The sequence below is a fragment of the Cervus elaphus genome, chromosome 17, assembly GCF_910594005.1.
Source record: "Cervus elaphus chromosome 17, mCerEla1.1, whole genome shotgun sequence".
NCBI classification, from domain to species: domain Eukaryota; kingdom Metazoa; phylum Chordata; class Mammalia; order Artiodactyla; family Cervidae; genus Cervus; species Cervus elaphus.
This window is the reverse complement of record NC_057831.1, coordinates 53,816,939-53,828,592: the sequence shown is the minus strand read 5'-3', so window position 1 is coordinate 53,828,592 and position 11,654 is coordinate 53,816,939.

The window sequence follows — 11,654 nt, the reverse complement described above, 5'->3', positions numbered from 1 at the left end:
CCCCATCCCATCCCTCTGGGCCTTCCCAGTGCACCAGCCCCGAGCGCTTGTCTCAGGCATCCAACCTGGACTGGTGATCTGTTTCACCCTTAATAATATACATGTTTCGATGCTGTTCTCTTGAAACATCCCACACTCGCCTTCTCCCACAGAGTCCAAAATTCTGTTCTGTACATCTGTGACTCTTTTTCTGTTTTGCATATAGGGTTATCATTACCATCTTTCTAAATTACATATATATGCGTTAGTATACTGTATTGGTCTTTATCTTTCTGGCTTACTTCACTCTGTATAATGGGCTCCAGTTTCATCCATTTCATTAGAACTGACTCAAATGAATTCTTTTTAATGGCTGAGTAATATTCCATGGTGTATATATACCACAGCTTCCTTATCCATTCATCTGCTGATGGACATCTAGGTTGCTTTCTTGTCCTGGCTATTATAAACAGTGCTGCGATGAACATTGGGGTGCACGTGTCTCTTTCAGATCTGGTTTTCTCGGTGTGTATGCCCAGAAGTGGTATTGCTGGGTCGTATGGCAGTTCCATTTCCAGTTTTTTAAGAAATCTCCACACTGTTCTCCATAGTGGCTGTACTAGTTTGCATTCCCACCAACAGTGTAAGAGGGTTCCCTTTTCTCCACACCCTCTCCAGCATTTATTGCTTGTAGACTTTTGGTTAGTAGCCATCCTGACTGGCGAGTAATGGTACCTCATTGTGGTTTTGATTTGCATTTCTCTGATAATGAGTGATGTTGAGCATCTTTTCATGTGTTTGTTAGCCATCTGTATGTCTTCTTTGGAGAAATGTCTGTTTAGTTCTTTGGCCCATTTTTTGATTGGGTCATTTATTTTTCTGGAATTGAGCTTCAGGAGTTGCTTGTATATTTTTGAGATTAATCCTTTGTTGCTTCATTTGCTATTATTTTCTCCCAATCTGAGGGCTGTCTTTTCACCTTGCTTACAGTTTCCTTTGTTGTGCAAAAGGTTTTAAGTTTAATTAGGTCCCATTTGTTTATTTTTGCTTTTATTTCCAATATTCTGGGAGGTGGACTCTTGTTAACCTGATTCTATCAAGGCAGTAAGATAGATGCATGCCTTATACAGATTGATTTGGTAAATGGTTCCACACACAGAGGCAGTTGTTGGCTGAGAATCTGTTGTTAAACCAGAGTAATACAAAGAAGAAGATAAAAGGGATAAGTACCAAAGAGTTTAAGCAGTCATTACTGAAAGACTGAGTCAAAATTCAAGGGCTCTCCTTGAAGCTAACTGTTCAGGGCACAGAAGGGAGCAAGCTGGTGAAGGGGAGCTGGTAAGATGGAGGAAGTTCCTTGATCTTGCAGGAAGAGGGGGAAGAGAGGAGGGTTATCAAGGTATGTTGAGGTGTGTACCTGTTAACGTAAATACAATGTACTGTTTCCCCTTCCACGGACCTTCTCACAATAAGTCACAAGGGCCTGCACTCACCCTTGCCAACACCACAAAAGGACAATTTTCCAATAAGAAAAGAACTTCAAACTTACCTAATGAAGTCTCTGCATACGTACATTGTATATAATAAATGTTCAATATCCTTGGGTCCTCTGCAGTCAGCGTCTGAGTCCATACAATGCTGAGCATTTCTTTGTATTTTTTTAAATTAATTAATTTATTTATTTTACAACATTGTATTGGTTTTGCCATACATTGACTTGAATCCACCATGGGTGTACATGTGTTCCCCATCCTGAACCCCTCTCATTTCTTTGCATTTGTGTGTGAGCAGGTGCACAATAAACCTTCCTCAGCTCTGTGGAACAGCCTTCCTCTCCATCCAAGAGCTTTTCAAGCTAGAGACATCTCTACTTATCTGGAATTATTAAAATATCTGCAGCATCCTTATCCCTATACCCCACACCTCACAAAATATTTACATATTCCAAAATTTGTGCTCCAATTTTCAAACTAGAATTTTAGAACAAGTTCTGTGTGCTAGATGACTTGTATGCACTGGAAATAGTAAATAATTTTAACATATTGTAATTATTATATACTATTCACCAACTGATTTCACACATTGTGTTTCAATATTTTAATGTTCACTGCATCTGTGATTGTGCAAGTTGCCTCTCATGCAAGCCACATATTAATTACATTTTGTTTGGCATGTGTTCAGTGCTCTTATTTACTTTCAGCTTTAAATTAATACTAAAGTGGTTGTTAAAAGTCACCCCTCAGTTAGTATCTTACTTCATTAAAGTCATGTACTTTTGTAATTTAAGACGGTGCTATTGAAGATACTGGATACCTTCTACTTTGTGTTTGCTTTGTCAGCGGAGTTTGACTAAAGTATACTACCTCTATCCTTGCTAAATTTTGTCTCAAATAATTTTTTTCAAACCAATTGAACATTTATTGTAGTATATAACAGTGAATCTTTAAGAAGGACAAGCTTCAGAGTTGAGTGACTCAGTGGCTCAGAAATATCAACAAGGAGCCAGGTTGTCTCCATATCTGCCGTATATAACCCATACACTGTTTCATCTTTTTTTGTTTGTTTGTTTGTTTTTATTTTGGAAAACATGTGTGTCTAAGAGGTGAATAGAATTAACTTATCCCTTAGAAACATTTTACTTAATTGATTTTTTAATACCCTTGTTTAGGAGGATATGATAAGTTATTTTGTCTAACTACCATTGTTGTTGTGATGCACGCATGCATGCTCAGTCATGTCCAACTCTTTGTGACCCCACAGACTGTTGCCCATAAGGTCCTCTGTCCGTGGAATTTTCCAGGCAAGAATACTGGAGTGGGTTGTCATTTCCTACTCCAGGGGATCTTCCCAACCCAGGGATCAAACCTGTGTCTAACTGCTATTACAGATATTTGGTTTCCAGTTGGAATATATTGATGGATTTTCACAGTTCTTTCATATAAGATTTTTTATCATTGTTATCTATATCATCACTTACCATTGAATGAAAGAGAATTTGAACTCTTCTGAGATTTGAAAATGTTAAAACACTACCTATGTTTTATAACTGTGTTAGGGGATATGGGGAAAATAAAAAAAGCATAGAATTTCAACTTACTGATTCTAGTTTAACAACAAATGAATTTGCATACTAAGAATACCTGAACATATAAATTTATAAATTATACATTTTAAAAAGGTCAAACAGAATTATATGCTGTCATGAGTGATAGACTTTAAATACCAGGCTTTAGAAGTTGCTCATAATTTGAAATTTGATGTTTTCATTATATAAAAATGTTAAATAAAATAGTTATGTGTACATTTCTGTGTTCTAAACTGTAAAGTTAAATTACTCTAACTCTGTGAACAGAAGTCCTATTCTGAGAATTACTGATGGAAAACATGTTGATCCTAATAAGAAATCTTTTCAAAAAAATCTCTTAATTATGTTAACAAGTAAAAGAGATGAAGCTGGGAAGTTAATGAAGAGACTTCAAAGGGCCTTTCCAAAACTGTGAAGTTTTTATTTTATCCTGAGGAAAATGTGGAATCAATAATGACTTTTAGCTCTCACATCATTAACATCTCTGCCAAATGTCACTTCCTCAGAGATGTATTCCTGACCACTTGATACCAAAATGAAAGATCCTCTAATTTTTTCTTGTATTCTTTTTTCTTCATTGGCACTGACTACCATTAATTTATTTATCTAATACTTTGGCCACCTGATGCAAAGAGCTGACTCATTGGAAAAGACTCGATGCTGGGAAAGATTGAAGGTAGGAGAAGGGAATGTTGGAGGACAAGATGGTTGGAGGGCATCACCGACTCGAAGGACCTGAGTTTGAGCAAGCTCCGGGAGATGGTGAATGACAGGGAAGCCTGGCATGCTACAGGCCACAGGGTCGCAGAGTTGGACATGACTGAGCAACTGAACAACAAATATTTTAGATATTTGTTTAATGTCCAACTTTCCCATTTTCCCATTAGAATTTAAGCTTCATATAAGTAAAGACTATATTTTTTTTTATTTCTGTTGCTATTGTTATTCACTGCTGCATTTGCAGAGCCTATGATACTACCTGGAAATAGGCATGTTGAAATGAGTACTGGTATAATGAACACATGATTTGTATATAATCAGTAATAGCTCAACTATCTGAAAAATACATGGATGACTTCAATTTACCTACCAGAGTAGGTAAAATGTGAAAGTAAAGGCACAGTAGTCATAAAGAAGCCTAAAAATGCATAGATAAGTATCTAATACAAATAGTTTAGGAGTAGTAAGGAAGATTTGTATCTTTCTCATAGGACTTATTACATATGATTCTAATTCATATAGTGATCATATTTCTAGCCCTGCATCAAGTTACAAAAGCAGAATATTAGAGAAATAGGAAAGTGGTACAATTTGCAGTGAGTGTAGTCTTTAGAAACTCAGGATTGCATTACTCTTTATTCTAGGTTGTATAGTGTTCCCCCCAAACTTCATGTCCACCCAGAACTTGTGAATGTGAACTTATTTGAAAAAAGGGTGTTAGCAGATGTTATCAAGTTAAGAGGAGATCATACTGGATTAGGTGGGGCATAAAGCCACAGATTCATATTCTTACAATGAGAGGGCTTTTGGAGATATAGAAACACAAACAGAAAAGATAACCTTTGTAAAGACAAAGGTATGAATTGGAGTGAGACTGTTATAAGCCGAGGAAGGTCAAGGATTGCCAGCACCCACCAAAAGCCAGGAGGATGCAAGGAAAAATATGTTCTTTAGAGTCTTTAGAGGGAGTGTGAGTCTGCTGACATCTTGAAATCAGACTTCTAAACTTTAGAGCTGTTAGGGAATAGTTTTGTCATTTTAAGCCACCTGAGTATTAACAGTGCTAGTCATTTCAGTCGTGTCCAACTGTGCAACCTCATGGACTGTAGCCCATGAGACTCCTCTGTCCATGGGATTCTCCAGGCAAGAATACTGGAGTGGGTTGCCATTCCCTTCTCCAGGGGATCTCCCTGACCCAGGGATCGAACTGGCATCTCTTATGTCTCTTGAACTGGTAGGCAGATTCTCTACCCCTAGTGCCACCTGGGAAGCTCACCTAGTTCATGCAATTTGTTACAACAGTTGTAGGAAATTAATGTGTCCATTTGCTTGAGAGGCTTAGAGTTGTATGAGCAATAGCAGTACACTGTAATATACATATGATATATACTCAAATGTTTGCTGAACATAGAGTATTGTCAAAGGAAAAAAGTTGACTGACTGTATTAAGATTACTCGAGTCAGTAGGAGAGATCTGGGAATCCTGTAGAGAAGAGATTCAAATTGCCTTCATTTATTTTTATTAGTTGGAGGCTAATTACTTCACAACATTGCAGTGGGTTTTATCATACATTGACATGAATCAGCCATGGAGTTACATGTATTCCCCATCCCGATCCCCCCTCCCACCTCCCTCTCCACCCGATTCCTCTGGGTCTTCCCAGTGCACCAGGCCCGAGCACTTGTCTCATGCATCCTATCTGGGCTGGTGATCTGTTTCACTATAGATAATATACATGCTGTTCTCTCGAAACATCCCACCCTCGCCTTCTCCCACAGAGTCCAAAAGTCTGTTCTGTACTTCTGTGTCTCTTTTTCTGTTTTGCATATAGGGTTATCATTACCATCTTTCTAAATTCCATATATATATGTGTTAGTATGCTGTGATGTTCTTTATCTTTCTGGCTTACTTCACTCTGTAAAATGGGCTCCAGTTTCGTTCATCTCATTAGAACTGATTCAAATGAATTCTTTTTAACAGCTGAGTAATATTCCATGGTGTATTGCCTTCAATGTCTATGTTTGTGAAATATATGTCAGAATATTCTTGGGTTTGGTTATAGAATACCAAACTAAAGTGAGCTAAAATAATGAAAGCCATATTCATTTATATAAGATGTTCTTCCCATTGGATAGTACTGCCAGAGTTGGGTGCTTCAGTGCTATTAAACCAATTCAAATTCCATAAAATTCCACTGGCTTTTACCTTCACTGTGGCAAGAGGGACACGGTAATTCTAAGTATCATGTCTTCATTTAACTTATCCACAGGGTAGATTCTAGGCTTATGTTTGTGCATGTGTGCTTGTGTGTGTGTGTGTTTGAAGAGACATATTCCATAATCTACCCAGAACAAATTCTCACTCAGTTCTTTATAACCAGCATTTTATCACATGCCTATGAGAATCTGCCTGAAATGTGGGAGACCTAGGTTTGATCCCTTGGTTGGGAAGATCCCCTGGAGACAGGAATGGATACCCACTCCAGTATTCTTGCCTGGAGAATCCCAAGGACAGAGAAGCCTGGCAGGCTACAGTCCATGGAGTCACAAAGAGTCAGACACAACTGAGTGACTTTCACTCACTCATTTATCTCTTAACTAGTTGTTCGCAAGGAGAAGGAGGAACTAGGTATGGCTTAAACCCATCAATATTTCCTCCATGAGGCTAGGCTGGAGGGCACTGCCCTCGTCTCTCCTAAAGGTCAGTTTCAACTGTATGGTGGTGAACAATCTGGGTTCATCAACATAAACCCAAGAAAGATTCTGCATATAGTTGTTAAATAGCAAACAATGGTGTCTACCATAGAGTTTGAATGTGGTAGACTTGTGGTACCACAAGACTGTGGCAAGACATGAGTGTCTTGATAACATGACATTCAAAATCTCAATTTCTTCATCTTTCTTATTATAATAAACAAACTCTTCCTAGAAAGGTAATCAACATTTCCGACTTCTGGAAAACAGAGACTGTCTTCAGAATCCTTTCTGTACAATAATGAAAAGTTTAAAATGTAGGGTGTAACATATATGGTTGCATAAATAAGAATGCCGGGTGGCTAGTGATTTTTATTCCCTTCATTCTAGAAATGTGGCCAACAAACAACAGGTATTAATTCCAACAAACATCAGCCCATTTTTTTTCCTTTTCTTAAAGGAGTTTGATTAAAATATTTACACATTTTGCAAAATGTGCAGGATTATATCTTAGCTCTAACAGCAATGTTATATAATTATTTTGATCTTATAACCACTAATAGGATAAGAGAGGTACTTAAATAAAATTAAAGTTATTGGAAAACAGATTATAAATTCACTAAGCTAATAAACATTTATTAAAGTAAAAACAAGTGCTTAAAACTGTGTTCAAGCAACATGCATTTGTGGATATAACAGTTTAATATCTAAACCATGCCCTGGTAGGAATGGCAAGATCTCTGCTTCCTAACCTGGATCAATCCAGGGATGTTGCAACGGTGTTTCCCAAAGCCAAGGGATTCCTCACAGTTCTCTAAAGTTGTCCTTGCCAAGTAAAAGAAGGGAATCCAGTCAAGTGGGGCTCCAGGGCCCATTCAAACTCCTCTTCTCTAAGGCAGATCAGGCTTATTCACCAGAATGACCAGGAAGAGTTAAGAAAGAAGGAATATAGAAAAGAAGACTGGGTGAAGGGAAGGAAGAGAAGGAATTTTCCTAATTGGAGACTACTGTCTCTTGATCCATTCTTTTAGGACAGATATATAGTTATTGGTCAGCTTCTCATTTAGAGAGTTTTTGTAAGTCACATTACCCTAAAATAGAGCTATGTATGTAGAACATTTATTGGGGAGTGCTCTTCAGAACAACACGAAAGAAGTCAGGGAATCAGTGTCATCAGAGGGAAAGGATGAAGTGCAAGTGTATTTGTAACAAAGATCTCAGCAGATTCCTGAGGACACTCCAGAGTTGAAATGATCCTTCAGAAGAGCTTTATGGAAGCAAAGAGCTGTCCTTTGTTCCCCTACTTGTCTTTAAATACAGATTGCTCCAGGGAGCTGGTCTAACCTTAGATGACCTGGGTCATTATGCTGAGAGAAGGGTTTGGCTAGCAACACTCCAGTCAACCAGGGGAAGGAACACCTTGGTCCTGAAGTTGGAGGGGGAGAGTACATCACCACATTCACTACAGGATCTAGACTTTATTGGTTACATATTCAGAAAACAGAATAGGCTACCTCTCTACCTCCCCACACATGCACGTTTTCATACAATGACAATTTGTCCTCTGTACTTCTGCCTAGGAGAGGGAGCTAGGAAACCCAAGGCTTACTAAGCATGCACTACAATGGTTATTGCAGAAATATGGAGGGGGGAAGAAAAGCAATTTTCAATTACTGACTTTCAAATTGACATAGAGGACTATAATCTCAAAGTTTCTTTCCAAAATCCAGGACTTGTTTTTACAAAAGAAGGGTCCTGAAAGACTCCAATGTATATCACACACAAAAAAAGCATATTTTCCCCATTTTCCCAGACTAGAGAAAAATGGGCTACCCTGGTAGTTCGGACAGTAAAGAATCCACTTGCAATGCAGGAGACCTGGGTTTGATCCCCGGGTTGGGAAGATCCCCTAGAGAAGGGAATAGCTTCCCACTCCAGAAGATATCAATGGCTTAGGATAAGAAGGACAGTGTAAAGAGAAATCAATAGATCAAACATTGAGGTGCTGCTGTAGAAACACACGCCACTTCTGTCACTAGATGAGCACTTTTCAGTGGCATGAAGATGGAGAAAGAGCCTTCTGATGGGTTGTTATTCTAGAACAGAACAAAGCTATGCATGACTTCCACTATAAATTCATGGTAGGCACAAGCTCCTAAAATTTATTTTTCCATGGCAAAGATTCTAAATTTTGAGGTTTGCTATGCCTACACTGATGGGTCACAGGTAGCCTTATGTGGGCATACTTGTGTGCTCACTCTGAATTCTTTGCAACCTCATAAACTGATGCCTGCTAGGCTCCTCCATCCATCGAATTCTCTGGGCAAGAAAACTGGAGTGGCTTGCCATTTCCTCCTTCATAGGATCTTCTCAATCCAGGGATCTAACCCATAATTCCTGCATTGGCAGGTGGATTCTTTACCACTGAGCCAACTGGGAGGCTTCCTATATGCAGCCTTATAAAATTTCTTACACTCCTAAAAGTTTGCTTGAACACCAGACTTTACTTATGGGGTTAAATCTGACATAAATGCAATACTAAGACCAGGCTAATATAAAAAGGACTTAAAGCTTGACAAAGTGATAACATCAGTAAATAAGTCATAGATTGCTTGGTTGGGGACCATTTGGAAAAGGTCATGCCTTAGAAATGCCAGTGTGGAGGAACGACCATGTACAATGGAGTTGAAAGTAGTCCATATCAATGGAGATGCATGTTGAACAGGTTCAGATGTCTTTCCACACAGCACATCTAGTTGGGTATTGGTTAATGCAGTTACTTTTAACATCTTAGTGTTTTCCTCATTAATGAGCTAACATTCATGATTGAAAAACATTCACTTTATACTTGTATGAATGTCTTGGTTTTGCAGTTTGTAAATTATACTTACATTTCATATTCAGCTGAACATTCCATGTTCAGCTGAAAAATCACTCAGATTTTTAAAATTATTTTTATCTTTTTTATAGACTCTTGAATTAAAATCTCTAATGCTATATTTGTCACTAGAGGCCTCGTACAGATTTATATCTCAGTCATGTTCTAGGCAAAACACTTTGTTTTTGAATTCAACGAATTTCTTAAATATATTTTCCTCAGGAATAAGCAGTACTGACAAACCTGTCTCATTTGAGCTCCCTGAGTAATTCTTCAAATATTTTCAAGGACCTAATTTTATAGACAAGCTACCTATTTAAACAATTTCCTTCAATCCCCGCCTTGATTCTTAATGCAGAAGAGAATCTGGAACAGCTGATAACAGTTTTGCCAACACAGGCCTAAAATGTCTATTGCATCACACTAATACAGGGTTGTCATAAAATACTGGAGGCCAGTTAAAACTGAAATTCAGATAAACAACTACTTTTTTAGTATAAGTAGGTCCCATGTGATATTTGGGACACATACTTATTTACCTGTACTAAAACAGTATTTATTTTAAATTAATATTCAAATATAAATGGCATACTATGCTTACTTGCTAAACCTGGTAACACTACCCAGGTAAGGGGGCAATATGGAATACATGCTGAATGGAGCTGCCTTGACGTTTTAAATCAAACAGCAAAATCTAGAGCAAGAGGAGCTCTTTTCTTTGTAATTGAATTACTACCTAAGCCACATCTATTATTTAAGCAGTATTGTACCTGAGTGTTGAGCTGTGGTAGACCATACTTTAAAGCCTGAGATAGCTAGAGTGCCTCTGGCTATACTGCCTGTAATAAATATATGCCCCAGCAGTCCCTATCTAACTGTCTCAGTTGGGCTTCAACAAAATACAATAAACTGGATATAAGCAATATGAATGTATTTCTTAAAATTCAGGAAGCTGAAAGTCTGAGATTAGCATGGTCAGGTTCTGCTGAGAGTCCCATTCCAGATTGCAGATTGCTGATGTCTCCACAAATCCCTAAAGGTGAAAAAGAGAGCAAGTGAGCTCATTGGGCCCTTCTTATAAGGGCACTAATCTCATTCAAGGGGGCTCCACCCTTGTGAGCTAATTACCTCCCATGGCTCCAACTACAAAGATCATCAAGGTGTTAAGGGAGAAGGACATGGCAACCCGTTCCAGTATTCTTGCCTGGAAGATTCTGCAGACAGAGGAGCCTAGTGGGGATTAGGATTTCAACATGTGCCTTTGCCAAGGATGGCAAACATATAGTCTATTGCACTTAGAACCCAACAGCTTGTAACTGACATGCTCTTCTGGCCTTCATTTACACTTCTTGCCTCTGCTGCCCACACACAGCCATCTCTGATGCTGCTGAGACTGCCAACATTTGTAAATCCCAGAGGTCCTCATCTTTGCTGAAATGTTCCCAACTTTGTCTGCACCTTGGAATCACCTCCTGAGTTTTTAGGTCACTACTTATACCTGGGCCCTACCCTCAACAATTGGGCATGCGATACCCCCAGGTGACTCTAATTGCAGCCCTGATGCTGCTAATCTAAGGAATCACTCCTCTGTAAAAAATAAGTTAGCTATGGATAAGACCAAGGTCACTATACTAGGTACTCTAAGGTTTAAAATTTCTTTCTGATGCTTTAATTCAATTGTAAAAATACAATCAACCTGATTTCTACACTTCTCAAGGTGAAAATGCCTCATTATCCTGTGGAAGTCTACATTTCAGAGTCAAATGGCCAACCTCATTAAAAGCCTATCCACACAAATACTTCTAAAATTTATCAGCAAAACCAATCAACTCATTTTTATTTCTCTTGCTTTAATATTAGGACTTTTTAGGAACCCTAATAAATATCATCCCTCTTCTCCACTCAGGTCCTGCATAATTTGAGAAATAACAAAATATCATCTTATCTTTGACAAGTACCAAGTTAAATGACTTGACACTACCTCTGTATCTGGTCCATGACTGCTGAGTAAGTTGGTCTAACTCTGTTGTTATTAAGTTGGTACATTAGCTTCTTATATTTTTAAGATTAAATAAAAGGTCAGATTTAATTAGGGGACTGATTGATGTTCATAAGAGAAAATTGTATCATGACACCAGAATAGTAGTCCGAGTAAAAGGAGTTAGTTAGTTGACCTTACTGAATTGCTAATCAATCTTTGACAGCTTAATGGATCCACTGCCTTGTGAATCCTATAAATGTCAGCTTAACTAGAGTGTTCATTTAATCTGAACTGGCCTACCTACTTCCTTATTTGTC